Below are 17,659 nucleotides of genomic sequence, written 5' to 3'. Positions count from 1 at the left end.
CAGATTTCGAACACCTTCACCACACCAAAATAGAATAAACTCAGTTTCACATTTCAGAGAGAAAATGTCATTTTAAATGGGTGTTTTCTTGATGCCAGCAAAGAGCCTCTAATTTGCTCAGTAGAATCCACTATAACATTGATGCAGGAGGACTATACGAGGGAGCCAGATCCACCACATTTCAGCTGAAAGGCAGTTCACGGCTTCTCTAGCACTGCAATACATTTACCACATATGCCCATGTGTGGTTTACATGCTGGTCTGCCATGCACTGAGTACTGGGTTTAATGCTCTATTTATATAAAATACACCTATCAAAGCTTTAATCTGTACTGAGGTATTCCTCTAAAACCTAGACCACTGCCTATGCTTTCATGCAACCTTCGAAATATTTTGGAATGTGCATATACAGCCAACACATAACTCAAGACACCAAAATATTCCACAACCCTCAGTTACATCACATTATATTTCCTTTAAGGTTCATTTCAGTGTAGTCCATGCCTCCTCACTCCTCCACATTAAGAAAGCCCTCTAATTTACTGAAGCCATTTATTCCATCTCAATCTAGCATGACACAGACTTGTTTGCACTGATGAAAAAGTGATTGGTCACGTCCTTCATCCACTTGTCCCGGAGGGCACTCATCCAAGCATATATGAACAAAATTGTCTGCAACATCCTCATAATACTCTAATAAAACAGACTAGGAAAGGCAGCTGTAAGCAAGAAGTACAGCTGTTAAAATGATTCCCCACCTTAATTTTTTTAAAAACAGGGGAAAGATTTGAGGGTTGGGTTGTTGGTTTTTTTGTTTTAGCTCTAAAGCATCTCAAGAGAGTACATAGCTTTGTGGGTCATTCTGAGCTGGCCACAACGATTGTATACCTAGGGTTTAAGCATTTAAAAGAAAGAAAGAACGCCCAGCATGCATACGGAATGAATAATGCTCAAGTTGTAAGCATGTGACAATCAGGGCTCAAGATTTAGTAATACATTTCAGTTTATCCCTTATTTTAAAAAATATGCACACACACAAACACACAGAGACAGCCTTACCGTTGCGTTGTAGAGCAGATCAGGTTAGATCCACCTGCGACTGTTTAGCATGCCTCTAGGAACATTCGTGTATGCAATCAGGCCAGGCTCATTCACAGCAACTGAATTCACAACATCTTTCTGCACTAGCAAGCTCAATTGGTACGGCTGTACTACAGCTAAGAAAGGGGGAAATCAGAAGCAGAAAAACAAAGAAATCCCTCAAGGCAGAATATTCTCAGCAGAGTTGTAGTGCAGAAGGCACTGAGGATCATCCAGGAAGGTGATTTCTCTGTCTAAATTTTGTCAGCTGCACACACATATAGGGAGAAAGAGGTTTTGTAATTATACATTAAGGAAAAGGATGGGATGGACTTGCCTGTAGAGTTCCCAGGAAGGCATTCTAGTCAGGCTCTGCAGCATCATTGCAGCCAATGTAACTATGTATATGCTGTACGAGTGGCTTACACAGCACCATGGATTTTGGGGGTGGGAGAGAAGAGATAGGAATCTGGAACACGGGGTCGCATCATTTGATGGGATAATTAACTGGGGGCAGAATATGTGAATCTATGTTGGCTGGTGAGATGCAGGGATTAATTAAAAGGAACCAATTAATTATGTCTCATTCAGTTTTTTTCCCAGCATCAAAAAGAAAAGCTTGTGAATGGTTAAGGAGAAAGGTAGAGGGAAAAATAAAGAAGTGCAGATGACATTCGGCCTCTGTACAATAACTTTGCGGTAAACAGCTGTTTTTAAAATATGAATGACTATAGCCTGGCACAATCAGCAAAATTTTGACCAAAATAAAGACATAGTTTTAGGCTCCCCCCAACCTACACCAACTTTGAAGCCCCTGTTTATATCCTCATTAATCCTCAGACCACAATAAAAGTAAAGCCAAGGGTACTTCACTATCTGAATTAAGGATATTACGCAGAGGTAAACGCAACATTTTCTACTGCCATTACTTAGACTGCATAGCAGACTATTCTCTCATCTGTACTTTGGGCTAGTTCCACGTTATGCCCACAAGACTTTGAAGCAGAAGCATTGAGCATTTGCATGGTCCTATAAAGAGCCTTGCTTTTGATCAATGAATTGCTCAAATCAAAATAAGCCATATATTTTAAATACATATTTACAAGCAGGTGGAATAATTAGCCACCTTGGGTCTTTTGAAGAAGAAAGGCAGGGTAAAAATATTTAGATAGATAGATAGATAGATAGATAGATAGATAGATAGATAGATAGATAGATAGATAGATAGATAGATAGATAGATAGATAGATAGATAGATAGATAGATAGATAGATAGATAGATAGATAGATAGATAGACAGACAGACAGACAGACAGACAGACAGACAGACAGACTGACTGACTGACTGACTGACTGACTGACTGACTGACTGACTGACTGACTGACTGACTGATTCACTTGGAATAGTAAAAAAATTACTAGTTAATTTTTCAGGTTGTCACAAAATACCATAAATCTACCAAAAATGTTCTAAAAGGCTCAGAACAATATTTTTTTACAACTCAGACTTCGTCATCTACTTCACTTTATTACACACTTCAGACATGGTTCTAGGACAATTTGTGTGTCCATAATACACATAAGATATTTTATGGCAGCAGAAACTGACCAGCATAAAGGCAAGAGATCAGGCTACAAACAGTGCAGGTTTGCAGGAGGAAAAGGAAACCTCAGGCTCAGATTTAAACATGATGCTCAATACCTTTGCATAGCACATGGGTGACTTCACATTCAGACTGGGCTCTCAGCTACTGCCCAAGCAGCATTAACACGTCTGCCAGCATTCGCCCAGTCCACAAATCCCCAGTGAGCTGATGCTATACATGTTAGAGGAAGCAATCAAAATAAATTAGATGATAGCTGAATGGAGGTGAGATATTCTTTGCTGCTGTGCTTTTACAGACATCTTCTAAATATTACCTAACAAGGAAAACCATTGCAGTCCAGTTTTTACTCACAAAGGTGCCAAACTGTTGTTCTTAAACAAGAAGAAGCATTAAAATAGCAATTTCCCTCTTGCTGGGGTTTGTATGTTACATTAGATTTTGTAGGAGGGACAATTTAGCATCTGAGCACTATAAATTTGCAAATTACTTGAGGTTAGAATAGACACTGTGCATTTGGGGACAGCCAAGGCCATACCAGCTTCTGATAGGTTCAAGACCAGTTAAAAATGTAACTGTAGCTGCCCTGGAAGTGATCCAACTCAAGGGTAGCCAATAAAATAAAATAAAACCTGATATCATAGCATAAGATCTTTCGCTTCCTCCATAAATAGTTATAGTAGCACTATCTGTAACTATCCCATGTACTGTTTAATATTCTCAAAAAAGAGAAAAAATACCATTTAAGAGTAGAAAATGGGGTGACAAAATACCAAAATCTTAGAAACTACAATTCTTAGAAGCCTCAGCAGACTTCTTTATTCTAACCTCATGAGATGACCAAAAGAAGAGCCAATACTGCTAATAATACTAATGCTAGCACTACTAACACTAATGTGTGTAGTACAGTGAACTACCTGCATCTAGAAGACAAGCAACAAAACTAATAACCAAACTTTGTGCACATAATTGAGACATAGTATACCCTTTCCCAAGCAATTCCATAGTTTGTATGCTCTTTAGGACAGGTGTCTGTGACACATGCAACCATGTGCAGAAGGCAAGCTATTTAAATTAGCAGGAGAGTTAAGGCATTCCATCCCTCCTGGGGCTATGCAGTAGGGACATGGCCCTGACTTCATGAGTTTGAATCCACAAGACTTGGAATACACTACATGGCAGCCATTCACTTCAATGAGAAAAAGCACAGTTCCAGCTGTAGTTTAAAGCAAGAGAGGAAAATGATGGAGAGACTGCTGTTTTAACTGACTGCACTTCACTAGCCTAGCCAACAGCAACACAAGAGTCTTAAGGCATGGAAAGCATATATTGTACATCTTGGAGACTCTAGGCCAGGGATGGGAATCACATAGCCCAAGAAATCCCTGTGAGCTCTCCCCATCTGTTTCTGTAGTTCCTGGACACTCTCCTAAAATATTTTCCTGGCAGCAGTTTTCTTTTAACACTAAGTGCAGGGCTGTTTGTTTGTTTGTTTGTTTGTTTGTTTGTTTGTTTGTTTGTTTTAAAGGGAGATAGTGCAAAACAGAAATAGACACCCAGCCACGTCTTGTTTTCTTTTCATTTTAGGAGACTGATACAGCCTGAAGTGGGTCCAGGGAAATTAAAACTGTCTTCTGAACTCCTAGAGCTTGCCCAGCCCCTAGGCTTCATGCAATATGCAAGCTTTTCCCCAGGCCATCTTTCCAAACATCAAATGGATGGGCATTGCTTCATCAAGATACTCAACCTGAAAAGATACCAACGCACACGTGAAATTATCAGAATGGTGATCACCGCTGCCCCACAGAATTTTCCTGCCTGAGGCAGAGCAGTAAATGGTACTGCCTGTGTGACACAATCAGATCAAGGAACATAAAAGTACCCCAGAGCAAGGCAAGTCCTCTTGGCACAGGTGTCTGAAAGGCATGTCAAAGCCACCCCTATCCCTAATAACAATTTTCTGGCTAACAGCACAGCTGGCCAGAAGATCACATATGAAAGGAGTAAGTACTGGAATAGATATACCTGATACAAAGCAATTAAGGTTTCATTCTGTAAGTATTTACTTTGTTTAAAAGAGCAAAACCAAAATGGTTGGAACAGACAAAAACACATGTAGAAAATAAAATTTACATAATGCACTATACCGATAATGATTCTTACATAGAGAAGATGTTCTTAGAACTAGCTAAGTTATGTTCCTGTTAGGTCACTTCAGCCAGGTTTCAGTAGCCTCCTCCTAAAGTAGGTGGTATTCAGGAATCAACTAGCTTCCCTCTATTAGCCACACAGTTACTTTGACAATATCCTATTACAGACCATGCTGTAATTACCCTAACACTCTCTGTTGTGCCTTAGTTGGGTAAAGACAATACCTGGACTTAAACTGGGCAGAAGCTTTACTTTCTAATGACTTCAAAGTTCATAACAATAATGTGTGCTTTGTAGTGCAAATATACTTCGTAAATTGTGTTCCCCTATCAACAGGTTTTCCTTTCAAAGAATTCTGCATCTTTCTGGATGACAATTAATTCCCTAAGACACATCCCTTGGTTCAACTACAAGCTCAGAGAGTTACTCAGCCATTATAAGACCTTGCTCTCCAGCCTTAAGAAGGATTTTTGAAAAAGCCTACAATGAAATATAGGGACAATAAACCACTAAGCCAATCAATATCTGCAGGGATAGCTCCCATAATGTCTATCAACAGGAGCAGCAACCAACAAAATATTGCCTCTCAATAGGAATACCCACAAGCTGGTGCTATTTCCAAATGACACATACACAGTTGGAGTTTTAAAGTGATCTTCCACAAATCCATGATACTTCTGGTGCTCAGTTGTGTGTCTGATAATCACCCAGCCTGGCACAAGAGAAGAATGAAAATTTATTAGAATGCTAGTCTATGAAGCTAAATGTGGCTTAACTGCAGGAGTGTCATCAGGTGCACAAATGTCAGCACGACATTTGAAGAGTTTGTGTACTGATAATATATCTTGCTTCATCCAATATCAGTGGTTTTAAAGCCTTTGTCTTTTCCAAAGAAGCCAGGTTTTCTGAGAGACCTGCAGATATCACATTAGTGTTCCCTAGTCAGAAATATCTCCTATTAATTGATCTTTTAACACTGTTTTCCCTAAGCCAGGTCAACCCACACCTCCCAATTCTTTTGCAGACCATGAAAACAATGGAAAGTAAACAAAAATGATTGCAGAAATCCAGAAACAATTCTGCTGTTGCCATATTAAATCCAGTGAACAGAGTATGACTTCAATTACTGCCTGGGGTATGGGGGGAGTCAGGCATCAGTGACTGATTTCTGCCACACATGATCGGAGATGTCCTTTGACAACAAACTACCACACATATTGGAGGTGTCCTTTGACAACAAAGAAGGCACGAGTGTTTCATTTTGGGTTGCCCTCAATCCACTCTTCCTAATACAGTGGACCCTTGACTTACAGACGGCTTGACTTACAGACTTTTTGAGTTACAGACTTCTCTGGCCGCAAAATTTAGGTTTGACTTGCAGACTGAGATTTGACTTACAGACCAGAAAAAAACCAAAATGGAACAAAAACGGCCTGTTACGGGATTAATCGGTTTTCAATGCACTGTAGGTCAATGGAGACTTGACCTACAGACTTTTTGACTTGAGAACCGCCTTCCAATACGGATTAAGTTCTCAAGTCAAGACCCCACTGTAGAGAGGTGTTTGGGGTCAAGAACAGCTTTGTATAGCCACGGGTACTGCAGCCATCTCAGCATGGAATAAAAGGATAAGCCACTATCTATCCATGCTTTATTAACACTCCTCTCCTTTCCCTGCTGGGACCCAGGTGCTGCTGATTCTCAACCAGAAAGGCAAAAGGAGAGAAAGAATAGAGAAATATGTTTCAAAATGTGTATCTTTTTAAGCCAACATGCATGCATGAAGCAAGTATCCTTCCCCATAATAAGTATGGAAGTTGACAACATCTGCCTCCAGGGGAGAATACTATCTTGGAACTAAAAAGTTGCCCTCTGGATAAATATGGAAAAAGAGAGCTTACATTTCCCAGCAAAATCTAGGGTGGAGGTTAACAAAGGTTTATCCATTCAATAATAACAGCAAAGATATGAGAGAAATGTAAGGTTCACATATTTGGTAGATCTTGCTGTGAACAGCAGGCATGTCTTAAATTTCAGTGAAAACTACAAAGCTACAAGGGGACAGTAATCCTCAGGACATGAACCAACCAGCCATTACCAAGAAAATGTTAACAAAAGGACTGTTCCATCGATGTTAAAAGTTTGGAGAGATTTGGTCAGTGAAAAGCAGAAACTGGTCAGTGATAGGCACATTTGGAAATGCATGGGGCATAAAATTATGTGTCAACTACATTGAATTAAGTTACATGCAAAAGGGCTGTGTGTAATAATACAGTTTTGAATATTGCCACCACCAGGTCTTCAGCGGCATTCTGAACATTTTTAAAATTTGAAGTCCTTTAGCATGTCAGTTAGATTCCTCTTGTCATGCCTTTATTACTAGTAACAACAAATACCCAGTGTGGTGTAGTGTATAGAGTGAGGGACTAAGACTCAGGAGGCTTGGATTTGAATCGCTGTTCAGCTATAGAAACCCACTGGGGGCATTGAACTGGTAAAATCACTTCTTAAATATCTCACTTACTTTGAAAGCCCTATTAGGGCTACTATACATTGGTTGCAACTTGATGGCACATTACTACTACTACTACTACTACTACTAGCATTTGTTGCAAACTAGGTATCACTGCATCCAAAAGGATTGTTCTTGTAGTGATTCTGCACCGTTTCAAACTAAAGTATTTAGATCAATATGCATCCACACATTCGCTACCGACAAAAGCTCATGTTACTGAACTTTTATTGTTCAAATTATATCTGCTGCTGTCACACAGAGTCTAAGTACAGGCTTCTGAGTTCTAAAGCACTGCATCATTACAGCAGCTGAAAGAACAGAGATTACGTAAATGAATAGTAACATAACACAGTAAAATGTCATTTACACCTTAAATCTCCAATATACTGAATGTATGCTGAATCTTTCAGTGGCATTTCATTGTTTTATATTTTCCCTTCTAAATGGACACATCAAAGGTCTAGTTTTCACCTTTTTGTGGAATACATCAAATGGAACGAAACATTTTGTGTATCAACGCAAAGCACTTTTCAGTTCCAAAATTAGGATGATTCTTTTCAAACAGCTCACATTTCATAGAGTAACAGGGTTTATTTTTCCGAAGTAAAAACAATCATTCATTGCTCCCAGAACATACAGGCTTTTAGACATGACCTACATCTTGGATGTCAGCTTTCCAGAAAAAAAGCGATATAGATTCACTTAAGGAGTTACCGCTCATTCACCTGCTTTTAATACTTTGTATTTTAATACTTAGTATTTATACAGTATTCAAAGTACTTCACAAACATTAATAACTGAGCAACTTTAATCGAGCGAACCTGACAACTCAGTATGGAAGCTAAGTAACCAGAGTGCTATCATCTCCAAAATGTATGTGTGGGGCAAAGACAGAGAATCTTGTCTAAATTAATGGCTAAGAGAGTTTAAGTGAGAGCTTTCTGGCTCTCATAACCCCTACTTCAAAGCAGCTGGATCTTCTTCTTTTTAATTAACTACAGAATTAGATGCATATGTAATTTATTAAGTCAACTATTACTGGAGAATTTTAAATATAATGAGTTAGTGTATTTTACTTAATGAGTGATAACAATGCTTAGTTGACAAGACGGAAAATGAATTTTCAACTAAAGGTTAACAAATTCATATGATTAACTTATGTGATATTATACGGCAAACTGAATTCAGAATTGTGAGTGTGAAAACAAGCCCACCCTTTAAAAGGTTTAAGAAAACATGCATCAGTAGTCTTCATTTTTTAAGATAAACTCTAATTATGCTCTATATGTATTCTGATAAATATTAGATTAATGGTTCATATCGAAACTGAAGGCATATTATTTTTCTAGCATACAGATTGGATGATCTTACATCAGGGCAATTCAAAACTCATCTTGGTCTTTACTTATTTTAATTTCCTATTTCTTTATCTCTACCTACCAAAACAGGACAGGGATTTCTGTTCAAATAAATAACGAGCAGGAATTGTGAACATTACAAACTTGGATGTTCTAATCTATGTGTACACAAATATAGAATATGTTGCGTGTTAGATTAAAGCCTACAAAATGGATATTTTCTTCCAGAGTCATGAATCTAATAAAAAATATGTAGGTCTTTTTGTTTTCTTATCAGTGGACTGCTTATTTATCCAGACACTAAGGAACTACATGGTTCATTGCCTCAGAATGAAAGCTGGGCATCTGAATTAAGAAGTCCAGGAAACTGAAGGCACCTGATAGGTTGAATAGTTATTGTTAACATTCCAGATGGCTTGCACTGGGATTAATACGAAATGCTATCAGAGATGACAATTTCTCTTTGATTACCTGTGGTGACTAGCAACTAACAGAAGCATTTTAACAGGACAGCAGTACCAGCAGAAAAGGTACAAATTTAGATTAGCTTCACTCTTCTCTTGTCAGGTTGCTTTTTTCCTTCATATCCATACGATCATCTAGTGTGTACACATAACTATTGTACCATACAGTTTGAGACCTTAATACCAGTATGCACGTATAAAAAGACTGATATTATTTGGTAAGCAAAACAATACCATTAGTCTCAAGTGGAGAATGCAATTCTGCATTGGAATCCAGCATATGCCTCATGAAAAATCCAGATTATGACGCTAGGCTGATTAACTAATCTATAATCCATAAATCAAACATGTCTGTGTACAGCACTGTAGATCAAGATTCCCATATGTCTGTGCATTAGTTTAGATCCCTTTCATCCACACTGATGGTTACACCACTGGAATGTAGCATTCATAATACTGTAAAAACTTGTATGTACCTGGAAAATCAGATACTGTATAGGGTTTACTCCAACAACAATGACAGGGAAAAGTTTATTCTTCTGCAGATGTAAGAACATTCACCACAGAAATTCCCCATAGCTCAGTGGTTTAGATATCTGGCTGCAAAGCCAGAGGTTGAGAGGGGTATTATGCCTCCTTGACAGGTGCTGGACCTGATGATTCATAGGGTCCCATTCCGGCTCTACAATTCTAAGATGGTGGTGATGAAAACAAGATGGATCCCAAGAGGTACAGGTATTTCACCAGAATGGCATTGATGCCCACTTAGGCACAAGCCTCTTCTCTTCGCAGAGAAGCTCTTGTGCTAGCAGAACCTTCTTCTGCCATCTGCTCTCAGACATCTGCCAGAAGGGAGATATGCTGGCAGAACAGCTCTGTTGAGCTAAGATCTGCCAGTAGAAGAACAACAATGGGCGGGGAGGAATGTAAAAGGGACACTATAACCGAAGAGTCAGGTTACTCCAGATCCAAAGGTGGTGGTGGGTTATGTGCTATCAAATTGCTTCTGACTCATGATATGTGAGACATTGAATTAGTGGTTTGCTATTGCCTTCCCCCAATGCCATTTGCCATTGCCAAACCGAGATTTGAATTCAGGTCTCCTGAGTCCCAATCCAACATAATCCACTACTGTACTACACTGGCTCAGAGCAAGAGTAGTCCTACTTGATTTCCAACATTGATAGGCTGGTAAGAAAGACAGCGAGCAGCCATCTTTAACCATTAGGATTACACTTAGAAAAATATGAAATTCATACATAATTGTTGCAAAACTTAATTTGCTACTTTGGCTTAGATATAAAATATTCAAATGTTCAGCTTTCTCAGAACTTAAGCCAATCAAGGAATTTGAGGATGATGGCAGAAGCATTTTTTAAAAAACAAGTACTAAGGACACAACACTTAGGAGGAATAAGGTAGAATTATTCAATCCCACAAAGATACAACTAGCAACAAATTTAAATAGTTCTTTGACTTCTCAATCAAGGCCCAATTTTATCTTTAATTATTACAGTTGTATATTCTCCAAAATGGCACATAAATGTCTTTTTGTGACACAACACAATCAATCACTCACTGCTTCCCAACCAAGTGAACTCTTGAAAATATCACCCAATATTGCAAACCTTAAAAATATATTATCTCCAAAATGAGGACAATAGAAAGCTATTGGACCCCCACAATCAAAATTCAATTAATCTAGAAAGTGAATTTGAAATGTCTGGATTTAAATGCACACACATGCAAGAGAAAGAAAGAAAGAAAGAAAGAAAGAAAGAAAGAAAGAAAGAAAGAAAGAAAGAAAGAAAGAAAGAAAGAAAGAAAGAAAGAAAGAAAGAAAGAAAGAAAGAAAGAAAGAAAGAAAGAAAGAAAGAAAGAAAGTTAGTTCTGAAGCTGAGACACTGGTTCTTTTGAGACTTGATCCCTACCTAGCGTACCTATTCTTACACAGAAATTCAAAAGCTATGGAGTATTTATAGCCTTACAGCAGATAAAAGATGTTCAATGGCAACGTTTTCAAAAAGGACATATATCCTGGCAGTAGTTTTTAAAATGAATAAATGGAACATAAAACAGGACACAGGATTCACATCTCAGGGGACTCTTGGTGAGTGAAGCCTATTGAAACGACAGAAGTAGTATCAAGTAACTAGTTCTGATGAGGATGCTATGCACACTGCTTAATTTATGAAATTCAAAAGCAATGGCAGATTTTTAAAAGAAAAAAACACAGAGAGTAGATTAATGGCTTATCAGAAGAGAAAGGCTATATTCTAGCAAGATTTCAAAGAATGTACAAAAGTTTCAGTACATGTTCTACATTTCCTGAATTTCGGTGATGTTAGTCACAACTGTTAACCTTCTGACGGTTTCTAAGCACAGTTTTAAATCATGAAGATTTAGACAGAGCTTGGTGATTATTTTTTTTAGGCTACAACTTCCATGCTGGCTGGGGGACTGTGAAGTTCAAAAGCACTAGTCCAGGTGGTTTAGCAAATAAAATGCAAGCACATTAAAAACGCTCACGGAGAAAGAAACCCAATTGCACACAAACAGTTTACAATGTAGCAAGACAGGAGACTGAAAAAATAAAAATAAAATATTTATCAACCCAGATCAGTATGGAAGGCCTACCTAAAAAGAGAGGTCTTAAGTTTTCTTCTGAATGTCAAAAGGGAGGGAGCCAGGTGTAACTCTTCCAGAAGCTGATTCTATAAAGATGGGGCCACCACAGAGAAGGCCCTGCCTGTAGTAGACTTACGGGCCTTCCTTGGGGTGGCCACATGGAGGAGCCTGGTCTGGTAGGATATGGTGGGTCAGGCAGATGACATTGGGGTCAGACACTCTGACAAGTAACCTGGTCCCAAACCACGGAGCACTCTATAGGTAAGAGTTAAAACCTTGAACCTGATCTGAGACATAACGAGTAGCCAGTGCAGGCAAGCCAGAACTGGAGTAATAAACTCAAATTTGCTCACACCAGTCACCAGGCTGGTCGCTGCGTTCTGGACCCACTGTAATCTCCAGATCAGGTTCAAGGGGAACCCCATGTAGAGAATATTGCAATAATCAATCCTGGAGATGACCTGTGCTTGACACCCTCAGAGAACCCTAATCAAGGTAAGGGTGGAGTTGGGCAATAAGCCTGAGCTGGTTGAAGGCTGAGCTGGACATGACTGCAAGAAGGAGCCAGGTCTAGAAGAACACCTAGATTACATACATGATGCCGAAATCGGAGGGCAGAGCCATGCATTTTTAAGAAGCAACTTGACAAACAAAACAAACACAGTGCATTGCTTGCAGACTATAAGCTGCAAAAATATATCCCAGTGTTGTCTGCAGTTCTTTCACTATAAAAGAGAAAGGGACGTCTGTGTTTGAGGAATCTACTACCCTTCCCTAGAAAGAGTCCAGGTATCCTTTTTCCTGAAGAAATAGAAAGAAGATTCACAGCTAACAAGATTAAACACATACTTTTAAACAACAGGCTGAAGTCCTACTACACAGCTTTTTGTGCACAAAGTTGATTATGCTGACAGCAGCAAATTGCTGTTGATTAAAGACCTCCTTTAGGGATTTCAGAGGATTATATCCATTTTTGGTATTAGGTCCTCCCTCATAGTAGTGTAGGGAAGATAATTAAGGACAGGGATGTTAAGAGTAGTGATACCTTTTACTGGGCCACTAAAAAAGATCAAACAAATTGCAAGCTTTCATGGAAGAATCTAACTTCATCAGGCCGAGAACTTCCCTTTCATGGATTGTGCAGTGTTTTTTTCAGGCAGGGGGTTATGTACAGCACATAGAACTCCATAAAGGATACAGTGGATTTAATCGAATTGGCCTCCTCAGCCACACTAGACGCTGTTCCAAGTCCTCCATACAGAGCACGTTACCATAGTCTTTCGAGACTGAAGGATGCCTAATAACAATATTTTAAAAATAGTGACTAGTGCAAGATGACGGTCTATTGATGATGGTCTATAATGTTTGGTTCTGACATTGTAAGAAGTGAAGGACTAATAATTTCTTGACCTAAACAGTGAAAAACAAATAACCTCTTTTACCTACTTCAGTTTTTACAATCACGTGCCTTAACAAGCAACAAAATCAAAGTCATTTGATACACAACAAACCAATTTCCAGGGTGACTGTCTTCTGTGGTTTCCTAGTTCATGTCAACAAAAGATGTTAAACTGTCTTTAGGGCTTTGTGAACCAAGCATGAATTGCTCCCAGAAGTATTCTTAGAGAAAGACTATTAAACTATATTATGATTGCTACTATTTTACAAGCTTTTGGTTTCTTTTCTCTTTTTTTAATAATAATTGTAGGCATCTCGCTTTGAAAGGAACACAGTTATTCTATTTAACTGGCATAGAGAGAGATAAGGAAAATGGTATGTCAGGCACTAAATATTTAGGTAAGTGTCTCAGTCTCAAAATACACATGAAACTAAGAAGAACAACAAACCATTGGCTAGAAGCCAATGTACATCATGATATTACAGAGAAACACATAGATACATCTGCAATAATATGGAGAGAAATACTGCCATGACATTAAATTGACACAAATTCTACAGCAAGCTACTAGGATTCTTTTCAATGAACGTTCTTGTTTTGGTTTTGTTGAAAATCTCAGAAGTGTCAGGTCAGTGTTCAAACCACTAATATTACCCAGTTAAAGTAAAATTCTGAATTCTAAGATGGACATTATTTCCAATTTGGAACCAAGAAGGTCCCAGAAGAATGATCTCTACATAGAAACTGAAGGCAGAGGATTTCTTTCTGTATGGCAGCAGCTGAACGGAACATCACAGTATCTGGAAAAAAATACAGTTTTCTGTAGCAAATTACATATTACATATTTTCTCTGGTAATAGTAATCCACGTGGCAAACATCTTTCAAATATTACATCTCCACATGAAAAATTCACATTTTTCCAGCAGTTTCCGCAGAGGGGCCGTGATAAATATATGAGCGTCGATTCCCCTGCCCCACCAACACATACAAACCACAACACAAGCCTAATATAGGGAGACATTTCATGATGGCCTTGTCCACCCTGATTAACATGCTGTTGTTTGTTGCCATTGGCATCAAGTGGTCCATGATCAGCTTTTTAAATGTTATTTAGCTTTTGAACAGATCTGACCCTGAACATCCTAGGAGACAAATATATAAAGGAGCATATTTTCTAATACTCACAAGAGGATATATAAGCAGCACATTTGCACAAAATATGGCTGGTCGTTTGGGTTTTGATGCAATATTGACTTTTTAATGGAATGTGTCACTCTGAATTGAGTTCAGTGAGTTATTAATTCATAAGATGGGAGAAGCATACCAGTGTGACTATTTTGTTTTACACTTTTAATAATCAAGATGATGTTTTGTTAGAAATAATCGAGTGCCTGAGACTTGACAGAGGGTAATACAACACATTTTTATATTATATCTTTGTAATGAAGTCATTCCAGAAGCCAACAGCTGTATAGTAAGATGGCACATGCACCCTGTCACCTGAAAAAATACAAAAGAGCATGCCAGCACAACCACACAATTCCTCACATACGAGCATCTCACAAAATCGCCCTTTAATTGCAAAATTAGTGTCTCTATCCACTAAAGCAAACTGCACAACAACAAGGCAAGATTAATCAGAATGGACAGCTTCCTGGAGGATTCTGGGAGTTAATATTCCAAAAAAAGCAACTCGGTCATGTTCTGAAACACACAGAGACAACCACAAACTGCACAATGCCATGTTGGAAAAGAGAGCCTGAAAAGCAGGAAGGGGAAATGAATGAGCTGTTAGATCCCTTTTATGTGTTGGTGAACTGTAGCTCTCATCATCCCTAGCGTGCATGTTCAGTCATGAGAGACCACAGAAGTTACAGCCCAACATCATCATAACAGCCTTTATGACCTCCTGGGAGCATGGGAGGCAATTTTTTAATCACACACTTCCAAAACTGTGTATCTTTTAAATTGCTATTAAAGAACATGAGGGGGCTTTTCCAGTTACAAGACTTTTAAAATAAAATATTTAAGGGGTTAGGACAAAGAAGCAGGTGCATTCTGCTAAAATGTGGGGTATTTGTGCAACCCATGGACCTCTAAAGGTTATACACTCCTGTGTGAGAGAATGAAAAGCTTGTCCCGGAACATGAAACGATCATGACCAAGAAAAAATGGATCTGTGATAAGAGGAAGTAAAGAAGCCTTATTAGAATAACGCACATCTTAGCAAGAGGAATTGGAAGCACACAAGCACACAGGCACACACAAACAGCATTCAGAGAACATCACCTACGTATATACGTTATTTACACAGGTAGCTGGGTGCTTGCTTTGATCCCAGGGCCACAATGGAAACATAGCCTGCATTTCATTATAAAGAAGCCCAATTAAGAAATATTTTTCATAAAATTAGAAGAACCGAATCAATGGCAATTACAGTAATCGTAACAATTCACCCATTCAGCATTATTAATGTTAATGTATGAGCACAGGGGTCAAAAGCACTTAAACAAGATGATGGACCCTCCTTTGAAACAGCTGTGGCTTTCAAGCTGAACTTCACAGCATGAAGACTCACTTATGTGGGCCTAACACATCGATTATGAACAAATCCAAAATCTTTGTCCATACACAGAATGTCTCTCATATAACTTCCAGGACACATACACACAGAGAAGGTTTTCTGGAGGGAATGAGAAAGGATACTTCCTTGCCCCATATCATTAGGATTTCACATCAATAGACTATTCTTTGCATTCTAAAACATGAATAAGACAAGATGGTCTCTAATATAAGTTGGCCCTTTCCTTTTCCTATTCTAGAACCACCGACAGCCAAAGATGAAGATTCAAGACAGAAAATCTCATAACCTTCTTATAATCAGTTTTATCTGCCAAGATTAAATAGGGCAGAAAGATCAATAGATAAATGCACATGATAGAAGTAAAAGGAACATCAGCCTCAAAAATGGCACCATCATCTGGTCCACTGATTATTTGTGAAGTTTCCCAAAAGGTAGTTAGAACGCTTTCCTCTCGTGTCTTCCAAAATATTAAACACGAACACAGAAGAGCCAAATGGTCCCTAATGATCAGTGAATACAATAGAAGGGCAAACAGCAATGACAGCTCTTCCAGAAGGGGCTGCTATGGAAATACGAATTTAAAATCTCAAAATAATGAAAAGTAAATGGATTCCTATAGCCTCCTTAAGTCTGAAGATACCAAAGGGGTATGACCTACTATTTCTAAGGTAAGGCAGCACAGGTACAATAGTTCAAATGTGAAACACACAAGCACATGTGCATGCACACACACACACACACACACACACATGTACATAACTAATTCTCCACTTCATAGGAGAAAGAAGGGCTGGACTCATGTTTCTTAAGCAGTCCTCCCAGGCTAACACAGCGACCCACTTTTACAAATGAAAGAAGCTTCAAACACAAGGTGGCTTGCAGTTTAAAGGGAGAAATGTTTAAACACACAATCCCACTGGGTATTTGCAAGCCCTGCTGCTGCCATCACGTGCCATCAAGTTGGAGCCAACTTACAGAGACCCTAATGGGGCTTTCAAGGTAAGTGTGATATTTAAGGAGTGTTTTTACCACTGCCACACCCCCAGTGAGTTTCCATAGCTGAGTGGGAATTGGAAGCCAGGCCTCCAGAGTCCTAGTCTGCCACTCTAGCCTCCATACTACACAGAATATCAAGCCTTGGACATCTCTAAAATATCATTTTGGATGGATCCATGTGTTTGTGTGGAGACAGAGAGTTCTCAGTAGTCTTTTCTTAAACCCAGTGTCCAATAAGAATGCGACTTTTCCAAGACCTGGCTACTGACAACAACTTGATTCGAGACTCATCCTTCCTACAGCCTCCGTACACAGCACTCCTATTCAGGCATTAGCATTTGCGTAAAATGTGCAAAATGATAAGGGACAAAAATGGCAGGGACCTCACAGAAGCAGAAGACATCAAGAAGAAGTGGCAAGAATACACAGAGGAATTATACCAGAAAGATCTGGATGGTTGCTGACCTTGAGCCAGACATCCTGGAGAGTGAAGTCAAGTGGGCCTTAGAAAGCTTGTCTAACAACAAGGCCAGTGGAGGTGATGGCATTCCAGTTGAACTATTTAAAATCTTAAAAGATGGCGCTGTTAAGGTGCTATACTCAATATGTCAGCAAGTTTGGAAAACTAAGCAGTGGCCAGAGGACTGGAAAAGATCAGTCTACATCCCAATCCCAAGGAAGGGTAGTGCCAAGGAATGCTCCAACTACCGTGCAATTGCACTCATTTCTCACGCTAGCAAAGTTATGCTCAAAATCCTCCAAGGTAGGATTCAGCAGTATGTGAACCGAGAACTTCTAGAAGTACAAGCTGGATTTCGAAGGGGCAGAGGAACTAGAGACCAAATTGCTAACATGCGCTGGATTATGGAGAAAGCCAGA

General features: G+C 39.0%; 1 protein-coding gene across 5 annotated transcripts in view; it reads right to left on the bottom strand.

Annotated features, from left to right (window-relative positions):
- CDK14 (cyclin dependent kinase 14) overlaps positions 1 to 17,659 on the bottom strand; it is a 302,744-nt gene that overhangs the window by 216,823 nt on the left and 68,262 nt on the right. The window contains exon 1 of one of the 5 annotated variants that reach the window (XM_020785176.3): positions 1,060 to 17,115. The exons of 3 other annotated variants lie outside the window; for them this stretch is intronic. The gene's annotated coding sequence lies outside the window, so the exon portion shown is untranslated. Of the gene's footprint in view, positions 1 to 1,059; positions 17,116 to 17,659 lie in introns of those variants that run through there. One more of the 5 variants, XM_078378688.1, reaches the window with a different exon arrangement.

This window comes from Pogona vitticeps, chromosome 6, assembly GCF_051106095.1.
Source record: "Pogona vitticeps strain Pit_001003342236 chromosome 6, PviZW2.1, whole genome shotgun sequence".
Taxonomy (NCBI): Eukaryota; Metazoa; Chordata; class Lepidosauria; order Squamata; family Agamidae; genus Pogona; species Pogona vitticeps.
The sequence above is the reverse complement of the archived record's forward strand: the minus strand, read 5'-3'. Positions and strand labels throughout refer to the sequence as shown.